The following is a 17,463-nucleotide window of genomic DNA, read 5'->3' as shown; positions in this document are numbered from 1 at the left end:
ATTTAAATGTAAGTTTTCTGCTCTATTTCCTCTATGCAGCAGGTTATAACTCTCAAGCGCAAATGCTGCTACACCCAAAACACTGAGCTCTCATTTTTGATCATAGGTGCATGCACTGCTGGCCTATTTACTGAACTCTAATCTGCAATAAATTTGTTACAGTTAAGAGCCTAATCTCTAAGTAAAGCAGAGCAAACATGCTCAAATAAATATACAGGTGGAACCATCCGAAGTTCCTTTCCACAGTGTTTTGGATCATACTTTTCTGATCCTGCTGCAACCAAGTGCTGGGAATCAAAATGCATGTAACTCTCAGGGAAGTGCTATAAAAATGTTTTTTTCTGAAACTGTATTTAAGAATAGGTTGACATATAATAATAATGGCACTTGTGATCATTAGACCTTGGAATAGAACCAAAGTCTTTTCACTCATCAGTGATGCAGAAACAAAAAGAAGAATGCTAAGTTGGACAGTATTCTGTGTCGTGCTGTGTTCAACACAACCGTGTTATAAACGCACAAATACGAAACAAATTCACCTTCCGTGTAGGAGGGAGTAGCTTTCCACTGACTGTTCCACAGCATTGTAGGAATTCTCCCTCTTGTTCTGGTTAAAGTTGCCTTACGTTTTGAAGAGTCTGGATAGATCCTATTAGAAAAGAATCCAGCCAAGGGCATAATGTTCTCTGAAAGGAAATCGATATTCTCCCTTAAAGAGACTTTAAAAAATAATTTTATCTTTTATGAACTTACTTAAAAGAAAAAACTTTAAACATGCTTTTTTTTTTTTTTTTAACATGATCTGATCATTAGTTGATGTTTAAGGACTGAACTTGTAATTATTAATCAAAGTCTACCTGTGGGAGCATGAACTAGATTGATCCTCATTTCACTTATTTAAACATAAATCTCTACAATTTGAGATTAAATAAGATTTTCCTGGGTTGCTAGTAGTAGCCTTCTCTGTGCCTGTAGGTCATCTACTAAAAAATGAAAAAAATCATGCATATGTGGGTGACCGATGTGTCACAAAATGTGACTAGCTTTGTTGCAGGTATTGTTAGAAATGGGTGAATTTTGTGGACTAAACGTGGAAATGAAAGGCAGACTGGATGGAATAATTTTTTTACCTGTAATAAAACCAGGTAAATTTCAAGTCATTTGAAATCCCAGTGGTAAGAACTTAGGTACGATGTGATAATTGCAGTGCTTTTAGAAGGAAATAAGAAGTAAATAAAGGGTAAGAAAGATTAACTCAAGTCAGAGCTTTAATTTTTATTAAGGTTTGTGTTTTTAGAACAGAGGCAGAGTATACATGACGTAAGGAATGGCAATGCATTAGTGAAAGTAGGTGTCTGAAAAAAACTAGCCTGTGTTTGTGGGAGCACGAAATTGTTGAAGAGAAACTGCTGCTTTCACACTGTCATATACAAAACTCACTATGAGCCTTGCAATGAAGTGTAAAGAAAGTCTCAGTTGTTCATCCGAGAAAAATAGTGCGTGTCTCCTAGTATTAATGGCTCTGGGTTTTGTTTTTGTAGCGTTTGATATCAGTCTGTAGGACTCAAAGAAGGAGAGATGATCTAAATGAGAACATGAAAGTCCTGGGATTTGGTTATGAAAACTTTTTTCAAAATGCTCTTACGAAACACCTTTAAAATGTTGAAGAAATATGTTAGAACTAATCTCAAGAGTGGGAAATAATGGGCAAATATTATTACTGCAAATGCTATAAACCATCTCCTTTGTATGCTTATAGTGTGCAGAAAATATAAATAATAGCTGATTAGTAGTCTTGACTTAGAGCTCTCTGTTTCCTCCCCATATTGGATAAATCTCCTACTGATAGATCAATCATTTAATCAATCTACTAACATGGCCTTCAGCACTATAGTATCTGAGTGCCTCCCAGTGTTGGAACGCTCAATAATGCTTGTTTTTTCTCCAGTTACTCTGCACTCCTTAATTTGATTTCGTTCTTAGTTACACTGATGTAAATCTAAAACTACCCCATTGATTTTGATGGAGCAAGCCAGCATTCATGAGTCTGGAGAGCAGAATCTAACCCTTCTCTTGCAATTCCCCAGCTCTTCTTAAGTTGTACTAATAATATTTCTTGGAGTTATTAATCTGCTCTCTCACTTACTCTCCCTGTTCCTGCTGCATCTTTTTTTCTTCTGCCATTTTGGGTATGATCCGAAGTCCACTGAAATTGCTGTCAGTCTTTCTACTGAATTCAGCTGACTGTGGTTCAGTTTCCCACTTGCCCCTCTCTCCTTTTTTTCCCCTCTGCAGACCCTGAAGGTTCCTGTGTGAATTTGTGTCTGTCTGACTAGAGACTTCTAATTTAATTAGTTACATGTATTCCTACAGTTCTGTGAATAAGCACCTTGCTGTACTGGGATCCTAATCCTCATCTTTTTCCTTAATACTCATTGCTTCCCTCAGGTTAGTTTTCCTTTAATGAGATGCCCCTCTCCTCCTCTTGCTCTCAGGTTCAGCATCCTGTATTTTAGGGAGAGCTTTGCTGAGGTCCTGAACTGAGTTCTGTGGAAAAGAGAACGAAGAAAACCCTGCTTACTTCCTTGAGATTTTTGCTCGGGATAAAACATTGTAGTGAATATGAAGAAGGTTTTGAATGAGATAATTGTGGCTCTTCCTTTTACATATTTTTTTTTTTTCTTTCTCCTCCTTGCCTTCAGTTTTGCAAGCAGAAGAAAATAAAAAGAGGAGGAGCTGAGAATTTAAGCTGGGAGACTTGGCAGGTAAGAGGTGTGTTTTCTTACTTGCTGGGGAGGCATTTCTGGAAGTGCTGATGTGAATTGGCAGCATGTTGGCTGAGCTCTGGGAGATGAGGATAGCCAAGACCTGCACAGTCAGGTTGAGTTCCCTCGTCTTTCACAGCCTTTCTATGTAACTGCAGGCAAGTTGGCTGGTTCCTCACCCGTGATGGGGCAGAACTATTTCCCTGCCTTGGGAGAGTGGCCTGAGGAGAAAAGCAATAAAGGCTGGGAAATAAATAATGAGATGGTATATTACATAGCAGCATGCGTGAGCTACTTGGACCTCGTTGGCCGCTTCAAGGGTGGCAACTGTGCTGTGTGGACAGCTGGGCCAGTGTTTTCTTGAAATAATGCAATGTTTTACTCAGGTCCTTGTGTGATACCTGTAACTTCACTGCGTTTTCTTCTTTGAAGACTCATTTGATTACTTCAGTCTCATTTCCTGCTCTACAAGGTTTTTAAATGGGGTAGAGGTGAAATACAGTATAATCAAGTCGTAACACTTGCTTTCATATAAAAACCATGCTGAAAGCACAACAACAACTTCGCAAAGCTGAGCACTCATCGTTAGAGAACTGCAGTTTGCAAAGATAGTTCCTAAGGGCTTACTTGAGGCACATCTAGGGACAAAAGCCACAGCCAGGCTACTAGATTTCAAACTGTCCTCTGAAGTTTAAAGTGCCCGCCCGAGTGTTTTTTTCAGATGAAGAGTTCAAAGAATGTTAAGTGTAATATTCCTTAATCTTGTTCTTGGAAAAAGTTGTACGGTTTCCAAAACACTCAGCCTGAGGCAGTCATGCATCATAGATAAATCAGCTGAAATGGCAAAATATTGGTGGGGTATGAACAACTGCAGGTAGTTGTTTAATTGCTTGTGTCAAGTAATCTTAATAACAGGTGTAGCTACTCATCCAGTCAATTACATCAATTGTCTTGTAGTCTTTCCTGGGTTCTTACTGAGGTTTAGCTATTGATACATAAGATGTACCTGCAGTACATGGCCCTGTGACTCTATCTTAAAACATAGACCTTACCCAAACGGAGTGCCTGATGTATTTCTGCTTCTCTGCCTTTTCTTCGGAATGCACTGTAGGAGAATCTTGGTTTTCCTCTACTTCATACAAATTTGTGAGAATGCATTTAAATTTCAGTAATCAGAGATCTGGAAGATGTAAATAAATCCAAAATTAGTATTGCCCTGTTTGAAATTCCCTGCTGGGTCCACCTGTCATACTTTGTCTGACGTAGGGATAATAAGCTCTGTGGGGCAGCGAGTGCCCCCCTTACTCATCCGTGCAGCGGCACTGTGCTGCTTTTTGAAGGAGCTTCTACCAAAGTGTAATATGGGAATACATAACTCCTGTGACTGAGAGTTAGGAGGCACATAGAGCAAGTTTGGCTCAAACTCAGAGGTCAAAAGAAGTTTGTGGCAGATAAAAGAACAAGTCGTTTCTCATCTGAAATAATTTGGTCTCTGGGACTTGTGAGAACTCATCAATACAAACTAAATGGAGCGTTATAAAAATAGATTTATTTTTTTTAGTTCCAAAATTTTTCTGAGAATAAAGGGCTTGTTTTCGCTGTGTACATCACTAATAGACCTCTAACAAGCTGTACATGAAGATGATTAGGGATGTGTTGTTTGGTTTGGAAGAATTTATCTTCTGGGTTTGGATGTTTGTTTGTTTTTAATTTGCAAATACTTTCTTGGTTTCTTGAAATTTTCAGAACCATATATTGGCATCTGTTTTTTGCTGTGAAATTACATCATCTCCAAGAAAACCTGTGTAATGCATCAGGTTGTGTCCCTATGTGTACTGGGTCATATGTTTAGTATTAAAGCTCAGTTTCTGTGCTTTTTCATAACAGTTTAGTTGTCTGCTAGGAACTGGTAGTTGAAGTGTGGCAGACTTCAGATAATTATTCAGGCTCAGCCTCTGTTTCCACTGCCTTTGATCAGGGTATGTTCAACTGTAAGTTGTCTTTTCACATGCTTCTTCAGATTTTCATAGATGTGCCCTTCCACACAACAGGAATAATGAGTGATTCTTATTATAGCTCCTTAGCATATAAACATTATGTTACTATAAACTCTGATCAAATTTGAACTGTAAGTGCAAGTAAAAATAGAAAGACATGGATCCTGCTGTAAAGAGTTTGTCGTTAAAGTGGTATCAGGTGAAATGGAGAGGGTGGAGAAGACAACTGTCAAATAACAGCATGTTCATGTATATACAAATGTATGTATAGAGATATATACCTTTATTTATCCCTGCAGGTTAATTTAAAATCACATTAAAACAAAAAGACAGTAGAAAGATTAATCTATAAAAAATTTGAACCATGTGGTAGAAGTTGTCTTACTGATGAAAATGAAAAGCAGCCAGAGATTGAAAGGGGGTGGGGGAGTATATGTGTGTTGGTATTTTTTTTCTGGATTGGTTGTCTTAAAGTTATTAAAAACAAATTATTTGACCTTTTCCTAAATAAAGTATAAATTTTTATCACTTTTCCTTCTATATGATTATGATGAGAAAAAGTGGATATCGATAGAGTTGCAGAAACTTCCTCCATGCAGATGTGATGAGGCACATCAAATCTGCAGTCTGCAATTTGGACACCTGCTGTAGGCTGGAGAGCATAGCTCTCTGAAACAATGAGAAGGAATTTGTCTGAGGTTGTACGCTCACCTCAGATTTTGCTTCTAGTTTAGTAAATAATATAAATGTTCTCAGGCAGATTGTCCTTAGAATCTCATTTTCTGTTCCAGGTATGGTTTTGGTCAACATGAGAATTTGAGTCTGTGTGGCAACAGTGGGAAGTGGGTTGGGAGGAATTGCTATTACTGTATTACTTCCCCTCCAAAAAGGTCTCAAAATGAAACCAACTGCTAAATTGGTAATCTGCAAGCTCACAATATTTGCATGCATTTCTGAGTGCGGCTGTGAGAGGGAGGAAGCCCCCGTTCTTGCACATCATTTGTTTTCTGTGTCATCCTGACCTTTGAGATCTGAATCTTCTATTTGCATGGATGGCTTCAGTTTTGGTTTGTTTTCTGCTAGTTTTTGTAAAAATCCATGACTGAGGCTTGTTTGCAAGAGTGGCTTGTGTGTGGGTTGCCTCGGTGTGATTGATCAGTAAACCCACTGGGTCTAAAGAGTATCATCATGTTTACGTCAAAGGAACAAGTCCAAATCGTATTGTGATGTTTTATTGGAGTGTTCACATGTGAGAGTGCTTACTGTTATGTCTTTGTAGATTTCAGCTGCAAGAACTGTCACCTAAGAAGGAATTAGGATGATTTTATAGCATTGAAGAGACTTAGGATAAGGTTCTTGTCCCTTCATTTTACATCCAGCAGTTTCTTGGGTAGCTGAGAATTGGTGAATGACTATTCCTAAATGACACACGTTAAAATCATGGGCATCCTCCACTGATATATCCATGAGAATGACACTAAATGGGAAGTGGTAGCTAAAGAAGCTCAGTGCACCAGAAAACATGCCTGAAATGTCTCTTCACATGTCCTGCTCTGACTAGCAGAAGCTATTGGTTTTTTTCTCTTTTTTTTTAAAAAAAATCTTTCAATGCAACGAAGACCAGATTTTTTTTAAAGTAATCTTGATGTGTTTGGCAATCATGTTAGGTAGAATGGGTGGCGATTGCTTGTCTAAATATTATAAGCAATGAAAATCTTGTGACTCTAAGAAATAGCAGAGTAGATGACTGATCAAATGTGATGTCTTCCTAAAAGCAGCATTGCTAGGGCAGCTGCGATGACATTGGGAGTGAGAAGGTGACACAGAGTCTTGGAGGAATGTCATAAACCTAAAAGGCCTTGGATCAATCTGCTTGGGATCTGAAATTGTAGTCTGGTGGCTTATACACTTCTCCTTGTAAGATTTCCTCTTACAAGGGTGCAGATTTTTTGTGTGTGTGGCTGGATTCTTTTTACCTCTTTAGTTTAGGTCAAAGTGGTCTAATTTTGCTTGCTCTTTGGAAACGCTTTTTTAAGACAAAAAATTCCCACAATTAAAAAGCATTGCTAAGTTGTCCCTGAAGACAAGCGATTCCTCTGCGTTCCTCCTGTGAATGAGTTGGTTTTCACATGTGTCCTGCACATGGATATGTTTTGAGATAGGTGCATGGTTTTCTTTCTGAAAATTGGATAATAGGAATAAGTAAATCGGTTGTTAAAAGCTCAAGTATTTCATTTGTGCTTCCCTGTGAGAAGTCCCATCGCTATTCCCAGTCCTGATCCGTGGGATCTAACTAGCCCTGCTGTAGCTGGGCCAGCTGAGGGGCAGGGTTTCTGAAAAGGTTTGCCTTTCTGTGGCTTTGGGACATATGTGTGGGTGTTAACTTCTTGCTCACTTTTTCTGAAAGGGGAAATGGTCTTTATTTAGGAAAAAAAGACTCAAGAGCTTTATCTGGCTTTCCTGCTTTCTGTGTGAGTTTAGTAGTGTTGCTTTCTACTGGGAAGTGTTGGTCCAGCTTACCTGGAAGCAGTGTGCTGCATCTGGGCTGATGATTTTGCTTGCTCTTTGGAAACACTTTTTTAAAACAAAAAAGTCCCACAATTAAAAAGCAGAGGTGATGAGTAAGTCTGCTTCTGAAGCTGACGTGGTGTGTGGGCACCTTAGAACCTGTGAAAAACAACTAGTGAATGTTTTTCATGGTTTTCCTTAAGCGTCACTTAAAAGTTAGCTAAAATTCCACTGAATGTCAGCTCTATGGAGCTGTTAAGCTTCACTGAAACACAGCGTCAATGCAGTGGACAAATCCTGGTGTCTATCTTTGGCCAACAGCGTGATCATTTACAAAACTCCGGGAAGTTTTTGTCTCCTTTCCTGCTTCCAGTCAGATACCTGTTCAACAAAGGAAAGAGACCACTTCATTTATCAAATTCAGTTATGAAGTGTAAGTAGCGTTTTGTAGTGTTTGCTCATGTGAAAAATCATAGGTTTTGATTTCTAGAGTTTTAATCACTTTAAAGAAAGAGATGTTAAACAGATTAATTTAACTGTGTGAATAAGTAATCACATATAAACGTGGAATGATTTAATCAAGCAAACTAACTTGCTCACTGTCAGGATGCGAGACTGTAGATGGACACACTGTTCACATGAGAGGCTTGGTGGTGACGGAAAAAAGTGACCAAACTGAGCTGGAACCCTGTGCCCGTAGGGCAGGTAAGACCTGCGCCCAGGGCTTGTAGCTGCAGCCGTGAGTGCAGGTGTGTGTTTGCTCCATGGTTTCTCAGGAAGGAGGATTTCAGTTTTCAGTGCCTATGCTTCGTGGATCAAAGTGTGCTTTGGCTGTGGCTTCCTCTGAGAGGAAACGAGATCTTCCAAAAAGTTATCTGGATGATTTGTGTTGGTTATCTGCCACATAAACTCACCGCTGAGTAGCTCACGATTGTTATCCTGTTTTCTGCTATGTCACAAAGAACATCCAAGGTTGAGCATGGGAGAAAGAAAATGGACAAATATTGGGCAAGAGCTTACAAAATAATTTCCAGTCAGGAGACTTGATATCAAGTGAAACGTTGGTAAAAGGAATTTCAGGATTGGTTTTGGTTGTTGCTGTAGGCACAATTATAAGCTTTCCAGTTTTTCTGACCCACCATCCTGAAATGCTGTCGCCAGTATCATTAGCAAGCCAAGTGTTGCTAACTTACTCAAATGCACAGCAGAGTTCTGGCTCTTCAGCGTCTGGACCGACTCCCAATGTTATGAACAGGAGTTAAACGGCCATCCTTTCTCCTGTGCTAACGCACACCCCGCCATTAGCAGTCTGAAGGCAATTTTAATAAAATACATAGCCCTGCTGAGCTGGTCTCAGAAGATAAATAAGTGATGTAGAAAAGAAGCTTTTGTTTAAAAGTAATTATTTAAACTATGCATTACAGGTAATTTTCCTTTACCAGTAAAGCAAATGCTATCAGAATTTCAATAATAGCTTTGTGTTACTTATCTAGATAACATGATATTGTCATTTCCAGGAGCTTAAAATGCTGTTTTATTTTCATTTGTGTCAAATATAAAGGTAAATGAGACCTGAATATGTATTAAAAAGAAACCTATGGGTTTCATATAATTTTCTGAAAGCAGTATTTTGTTTTCCAACCTTTTATAGTAATATAACAATCTAATGATGGTTTCATAAAGTGTGGACTTAAAACAGTAGGGTGAGGAGCATCTTATTTTCTGTTTGCGTAAACATGCTGCATTTCACATTTGACAGAAAACACTGTTCTTTGAAGAGGTTTGTCAATAACCATAAGACCATGGTAACTTTGTAATGTACATGCAGACATAGACAAACACTTAGTGCTTCAGCCCATCTGTAGCTCAGAAAAAGCAAAGGTGTCGTTTTTTACCTAAAAGATTTTTCACTTTCAAAAATTAAATTAAAAACTTAGCCTTTATGTTTCTTCCTCTCAGCATTATTTCTACAGTGTAAACCTCTAATGATCATGAGATAGTTTATTATAAGGAAGATAAAGCGACTAAGGGAAGAAAGCAATTTTTTTTTTTTTCTTTACTCGAAGAAGTAACTTCTCTGTATTGGAGCTTTAACTGGGCGGATGGGTGTTTTGTTCTAATGAAAACTCTATTGTCATTATTCCTATTATGGATACTTGTTTATTTTCCATTTCAGTTATGGATGAAGGAAGGGTAACTGTTTTGGGAGTTGGCAGCCTGAAGCCCTGACTGTGCAGCTGAGCCCGTGTGGGGTTGTCCCCCGTGATGCTCGCCCACAGCCCTGGTTTCTAGCCGAGAGCCCCATGGCACGCTTTGGCTGAAAGGGGGTATGGCAGAGACGATACCCCAGTGTGTTAAGCACAGTTTTCAACCCAAATTTAGGCCTAAATTCTGCCTAATCCCTAACCCAGTGTTTTATTGGATGTGTCTAGGTCTTTAGAAACACCTAGCTAGACGAAAGTGGAGGCCCAGGGATTAGGTGTATTTTTAGATCATTTACATCTGGCCATAGTCTGTCTGCACCAGAGTTTCCAATTACCCAAAATGGAGAAAACAGCATTTCCCTACTTCAGAGAAGATTTGTGAGGATCAATGTGCTTGGGATTGTGGCAGTAGGATATATCTGTAACTTACATAGATAATAGATCAACTTAAATACTTTTATTAAAAGTGGGCACAATTATTCATTGCTCTGTCACAGGAATATTGTGATGCTTAGTGTTTGTGATCTATGTGAAAGAGGTTGAGATCTTTTGATTAAAAAGTGATATTGATATAACTGTGTGAGTTATGACCGTGCCTGCTTCCATGTTGAATTTACTTCTTGACCTAGCCAGGCTGGAGTTCTAACCTGTGGTGAGTGGAAATTTTTGTCCCCCCTCTGGAAAGTTTTGCCTTTTTCGAGCTGTGCCGACCCTTGCTCGGCTTTCTCCTGTTCCTGCTGTTGGGGGAGGACGGTGCTGAGGCGGAGGGCAGAGCCGGCATCCAGTGCCGGGCGGGGGTCTTGCTTCCGAAGAGCCCGGCCGATAGCAAGGTAGTGGCGTGACTTGGAGCTGGCAGGCAGAAATCAAAATGCCACCCCTTGGCTGCAGAAAGAGCTGAAGATTTGTCTTCAGCAAGTGACAGGCGCCAAGGTACTGTCGCCTGTTTTCTAATTTTAGCGGGAAGACTGGCAGGGATCTTACCTAGACAGACAAGCGTTGTTTCTGCCCGGGCCGATCTGCTGCCACGGGTCCTGTTCCAAATTGCTCGGCTCGGTGCCTCCCCGGCTTTCAGGAGGTGGTGTGCTGATGGGAGGGAGAGGGGAAACCCCTACCCTTTTCTCAGAAGGTTTGTGAAACTTCTGAGCCTGCTTCAAGACGATAAAACTGATACCTGATACTGGCTGTCTGAAAAGAAGTGTTTGTAGGAATGTTGCTAGTAATGCAGTGATTTATGAAGCCTGTTTGAAGTGCCGGTGACAGTATGTGTGGTTGCACGCATACGAGAAGCTCTGGTGTGTCCTCTCGCCTGGTGACTTGGGCGCGGTTCTATTACAGAAGCAGAAGTGGTTAGGGGGACAGGGAGTGAGTCTTCCCCCCTCCAAAGTGACTGAGGCTTGTGTGATCATTACACACCGTTTTCTGCCAAATTGCTCTGGTTTTTACTTTTGATTTTGGAAATAAGTGTCTAGGGAAAGGTACGAAGGAGTCTGAAATAGTTTTCTGTCTTCTTGTTTCCTTGATTCCAAGTCACCTTCACAGCTTAGAAGCTGTGCTCTGCAATGCATCCACCTCTCCACCTCTTGCAGAGTGGTGTGATGTTCACAGTGTCACTAGGAACTTCTACAGTAGGGAGCTGCTTGGCAATTTCCAGGATGGGCTTTATCGGCTCTCTAACTAGCCATTTCAATGGTCTTGAAGCACTCTAGAAAGATAAGCATGGTTCAATATACCTGTTTTGCCTTTGGAGAACTCAAGGCACAAGGGAGAGGCTGCAGAAGGTTTCAGCAGCAGAGCCGGAGGTCACTCGAAGTCCCCTTCTGGTGTGTGGTTTAGTGATGCACTTACCCACGTCTCTGCTCTGGCCACAAACTCCCGCGACTCACCTTTGCCCAGCACTGGGCTCTTCCGCCCCACGGTGAGCCAAACCAGAAAGTTAAGCCAGCAAAAAAGTGACTTTGGGGAGCAGTGAAACATTTTCTGCTGGTTTAGCTCGCTGAGCTGGTTCCTTGAGACAAATGCCAACAAGGCACTGGTTTTGTACAATCTTAAATGACAAACACGAAGTCATCTATCACGTTTCGAAAACATCTGTAAGGACACTGCAGCTCATAGCGTAGCTGTGCTCTTCTTGAAACAGCTCATATTCAGATATAATCTTAAATTGAAGACAGCCCATTGGCATATATTATTATTAGCTTTTATTAATGTATTTTTCATTCTTGTAGTGATGACATGGCCAGTATTTAGCTATTCTGAGCATTACATAAATAATAATTGGGAGTATCCTTTCATCAAATGTGCCTGGAGATGGACAACACAGAAGATCTGATATTTATCACATATTTCGAAGGTCATTTTCGCTATCTCCACTAACAGCTATACTTGCTTTAAGCACGTCTTGCTTGATGGAGGATAAGTTCTGCCATTTTGAGAGGGGTAGTTTTTATTTATAATTGTGAATGTGTTTAGCCACATGAGGCTGTCAATCAGTGAGACGAAAGCCCAGTAGGATTATTTCTGTAAGTGGCCAATTTCCCCCATCCTTTCCCTCCAAATCAAGGACAGATGAAAGGTCATGATTAAAACAGTGATTTTTTTCCTAAATTGTAAGTAACAGTTTGCAACTGTTTTTTACCAAGATGTCAAAACTGTATTTTATCTTGGGGAAAGAGGGGAGGAAGGAAATTATAAGTTCTTGAAAATGTTGGCAATTTTCCAAATGGTTGTGTTGAAATTTATTTTAATTATTGTACTTGTGTCAGTTCCTAGCAGGGGTAAAAGGGGGGGAAATAATTCAGTACGGTATTATGCAGCTATGGATTAAACAATTAATGGTGAACCTCTGTATCCTATTAGTATATTTGAATTCATTATTTCAACAAATTGTTTTATGAGCCAGTGACTAGTGTATTTAACCATTTATTTTGTAGTCAAAACAGAACAGAAGAATAATAGCCTAGCTGAAACACATCTTTATGTGTATGAATCTATCCAAGGAATTAACCTGAGACAGACCTATAATGCAGAAAGTCATTATGAAGTTATATTGTCCCAAGAGTTTGGTTTTCTTATGGGTGGTCAAGGAACTCTCTGCCTGGGCAGGTTTTGGTAGCTGTCTGGTGATCATTGCAACAGCTACAATCCCTAAAAGCGTTGAGGACTTTGGCACAATCAGCATTTCCCTGGAAAATATCTCAGTTGGCATTGTATGTGGTGTTCTCTTGAATATGCATTAACCACTAATGAGTCAGAAATAGCACTTCTTCACTGACTGTGGCATATACATAATAACCAAAGTAAATACTTCCTTGAGGAATCTCTAGGCTCAACTTTTTATGTTGGATTTATTAACAATGACCAGATAAAAAGGCATTTTCAAGATGTACTACAGGGCAAATTATCTAAGCACGTGAGGACGCCAATGGTATTTCTCTTTGCAGTACACATTAGAAGTATGCTGAGACCCTCATGATACTCTCATGGAATTTGGGCCAGATGTATCTTTGTAAATATTACTTATGTTAAATATTTTCTTCTCAAATTAGGCATGAAACCAAGAGCTGTCTTTCTATGTCATTAGGTAACACATTTATCTTGATAAAAAAGGTAAAATGGGTAATCTTCTAATCTCAATAGCTTCAGGTTTTCCATTTAGTGTTTTTTCTGCGATGATATGATTTGTTGTTTACCTCAAAGAATCCTGTGCCTTTGTAATGTGTGGTAAAATGTTCTTCCACCACCACAAGGAATGTGTAATTGGATACTTACTCTGTCACTGATGACGTGAGTGGTACAAGTAATACTGGGTGATTTCAGCCATCTTTGCACTACTACACAGTTAATCCACAAATTTGATAATGCACAGGGCCCATGAATCGGGTAGAGTTGACCATTTAAAGGATGGACAGTGAAGTAATTTCTGGGCACGTATTATAACTGCCAAAGTCCTCTCAAAGAAAGGTCCTATGTTTCATATGTATGTAGTTTTTATGACTTTTTTTTTTTGCCATTTCCTTTTATTCTCTGGTGCTGAGCTATTGTGAGTTTTAAATTTAAGTGAAGAGCTTCCCTGTTGTGGTGTGTTTTTTTTTTTTTTTTACATGAGCAGATGAGCTAAGAAAATTGACTATTGTTTTTGGTTATGGTTTGGCTTTTTTTTTTTTTTTAAGTATGCAAATACTTCTTTGGTAGTCAGTTTAGATTAAAGGCAAGATGCTGAGGCAACCTCCTAAGTGTCTGTGATGGTTGGTGGAAGTAACTGTATTCTGTTGCACTTCTGCTGCATGCTGTTCTCTTACTGTCTGCTTCTGGGTGAGTCACATAAATATCTATTGCTAAACTGTAGGATTAAGAGCGTGGCATGAGATAACTATTCTCAGGATTTCTCAGAAACGTTAGGGATGTTGATGTTGCATAGATGTGTTGCTGTGAGTCGTTCACCTTTGGGTACATTGCAGGGGAGGAGGGGTAGAAGCAGAGGTGTTGCCCAGGCTGGTTATGAAGAAGGGTGTTCTGTCGTTTTCTTCCCCTGCTTTGATAGAAATAAGGCATTTCTTAGCTCTTTTAAACTTGATTTATTTGTCAACCTCTTTTCAAATGGTATAATGAAATTAGAGGGATGTGGGAAGGGAGAAGGTTTAGGTGCCAGCTGAGAAGAATATTTCAGAGGTCCTAATTTTCCATTGGACACAGGTAGTGCAAGTCAAAGGTCAGCAAGACAATTGATGCGAAGAAAAACATGTGAATATGGTGTTGTGAACACTTGCAGTGTGTGCCGGTATAAAAATATAAACAGTAAGCCATTCAAACGGATGAAAAGAAGTGGAAAAAATAAATTTTTTACATGCACAACCCTTTCCTTTCGTTACAGGAGAGAGAAAAAAAAGATGACTTGTTTCAGAAGCTTTTCTGGAACTTTGGGAATTGATTTATAGACGAGGTGTGCTATGTACAAGAGCTTTTACTGGCTACCTTGCCAATGAATTAGGGCCCTATTTTTTTTTTTTTTTTTTTTTAAATAGTGTTAGCACTTTCTTTGCAGCCATCCTAGGCTTCCGTGGTGCGGAAGTCAAATGTAAACTCTGGCTGAATTGGACCCTTATGGAGGCAGTGTTCAAACAGCCTGTGAGGAGAAGAGAAATCATTGAGGTCATGGGCCTCTGTGTGCTTCAGAGTCCTTCGATCATCGCTATAATTCTCTGAAAGCAAACTAATAAAACTTCCTATTGATTTGCACTCGTGTGTGCTTTGAGCAGTTATTTACTGTCTACCATCAACAGATTAAAAATCAATTAAAATCCATAAAACCAGCCCAAGTTACATACTCCTCTTTGCTGGTAAAGATTTTTTAAAAAGATTTTACATTAATACTTGCTGCTTGGTATTACTGAAGATAATGAATCAGGTTTAGGCAAAGTCTATGCGTCTTTAACTCTACAGATCTGTGCCTCTTTAACTTTACAGAAGCCTTGCTAAGAACCTCTTATCCTCTGCGCCTCTTGCCCTCCGCAGAAATAGGAGAATTTATGCAATTCATTTAACTGAAATGGAGATGTTGAAAGCTCTCCAATACTATCATGATGGATGCTATTGCAAATGTGTAGGGAAAACAATAATCTTAATGATAAAATGATAAGTTTAATACCAGTCCATTAGAATGGAAAGTGAATTTTAGTACCACAAATAGATTAAAATAAAGGAGCCTTTGATTTGTATTCCTGATTTTCCACAGAAGCCCCGTGGATTAATTTGGTTCCATCCCGCGATTCAGGGGGAAGCTGTGTGGTCTCAGGGAGGCGGCACTGGGCTGGGACTGCAGAGACTTGGTTCTGCCAGCGACCTGCTCTGGGGGATTACAGAGTGTGTGGGTTTTTTTTTTTTTTGTCTTGAGTTTCCTCTCCATCTGTTTGCCTCCCATTCTTTGTGAGTCTAATCTGTTTATAACACTGAACTCTCAAACATAGCGCTTCTATTTCATTTTTTTATAGATATGTGCTCCAAAGACTATTGTGCCATTGAATAGTCATGTTATTTGTTCTAATATGTTATTCATGTGTGGATTGGAAGGGTACAATCTACATTTCTAATTACTGTTTTTATTCATCCTTTCTGTTTCATATCTTAATGCAACTTTTATCTTAAATGAAATTTATGGTAACTAAAGAAGTCAGTACTTCAGTATGTTGCAGTGATATTCAGGTATCAATGACAAAAGGTAATGCAGATTACACTAGAAAGATAGAAAACCCAAGCACTGAGAAATTGGGGGTGGAGGAAAAGGCATAATTAAGGTAACTTGTGCAACCTTAATTTAGTCCTCTTGTGGGTATGCATTTCGGCAGGCTGCTGTATTTGATATAGCATAACGATTCTGTTGATGGGAGACTACAGAAAAGCCAAAAAGGAGTTGCTTTATCAGAGAGGAGTCTGAATGACATAGAGTAAACAAGGTCAGGCTTTTACAACAAATGCTGAAAATAAACAAAATATGAAATGACTGTTTGTTAAGCAAGCAGAATCTATCCTGCGGGTGACGTTTTACGTAAAAAAAATACCATGATATATTTATAGATACCATGATACATATGCACAAGATAACTCAATTAGGATTGCAGTCAACTTAAATCCCGCAGTTCTCTTTCAGTTCTTTAGTTTGAAGGCAGAATAGTGTTTATGTACGTGTGTGTGGGGAAAAAAAAAACAGAAACGTCACCCTGTCCATCATACTGACTCCTCGTCGTTGTCCTTGAAAGAACTGCACATCCAGCTGCACTGATTTCTGTCCCTCTCTGCCTATAGGAGTACAACCGTAGGCTGCTGCCCTCTCATCATCCTGGACAGAGCAAGAGTTGCCAGGGTGCTGAGGAGGGAAGGCAATTTTTTTCCTAAGCTGTTTTTCCTGTTTACCCATCTCCACCAGTCAATTCATGGCTTGTCTATACTGGTAATGGTCCTCTTGCCTTAGTGACTTTTTTCCCATTAAATTGGTTCTGGTCTCCACTTTCCAGTGGATGCTGGCACTCTCTACTTGTCTTCATCTTGCTCTTCCAGATTATCAGCTCAAGTTTTTCGTGTTCTCCGTTTGTCCTGTAACAGCTCCCAGTTACCTTCTCATGTTATTCGTCTCCTCTAGCTCCAGATGTCAGAAATCCTCCTCTCCTGGTCCTGCAGTCTTCTCACTTTCCTGATGGTATCCTCCAGGCACCTCGTTCCACTGTTGTTTTTAGTACTCTGGTAACTCTCTTGTTTCTCCCAGCCACCACACTTGGCAACTCAGGAAGCCACACTCCCTCTCTGCCTTGAGTGGGCAGTGACTGCAGAGGCGAGCCCACCTCCCCATGGGTGCCTGGGGCTCAGGGGTGCTCAAGGCTCTGTCCAGCCACAGCCTGGTCAGCCTTGGGCATCAGGAGTGGCAAGCATCCGCCCACTGAAGGTGGGATCCTAAAATTATGTAACTTTTTTTCAACTGACAATGTTTTGAGTCTCATCTACGTTTTAAAGATTCAGACATTTTCTGATGTGTTTGCCTAACTCCCTCTTCAGGTTTGTATTGTTCGCACTAACAAATTAGTTTACTAAAGTTATTATATTAACGTACTGAAGTTCTTCTGCTTTCCTTTTCATTACTATGTATACCTCCTAAAATCTGTCAAAAAATATGTCTTTTGAAGCTATACGAAAATATCGTTGCTTTCAATAGTGCTACCATTTCATTCTTGGAACATCATATTGCTTTACTGCTTTCAGGATTGATTTGGCTACTTTTTTTCTACACTGAGCCCTGACTCATAACAATTAACATTACATATGTGCTAAATTGATTTCTCAAACAGAGATGCTTTTCTGTGAGGGATTTTACTTCCCAAGCATTCTCACCAACTGAGCTACTCATGTGCTGGGGTATTAGATAACAGAGAGTCAGAGTCTGTACTCCAGTCCAATCCCATTCAAAAGGAAACAAAACCAAACTGATGAGGTTTTTCAGTATTT

Source organism: Tauraco erythrolophus, chromosome 4 (genome assembly GCF_009769465.1).
Source record: "Tauraco erythrolophus isolate bTauEry1 chromosome 4, bTauEry1.pri, whole genome shotgun sequence".
Lineage (NCBI taxonomy): Eukaryota > Metazoa > Chordata > Aves > Musophagiformes > Musophagidae > Tauraco > Tauraco erythrolophus.
The sequence above is the reverse complement of the archived record's forward strand: the minus strand, read 5'-3'. Positions refer to the sequence as shown.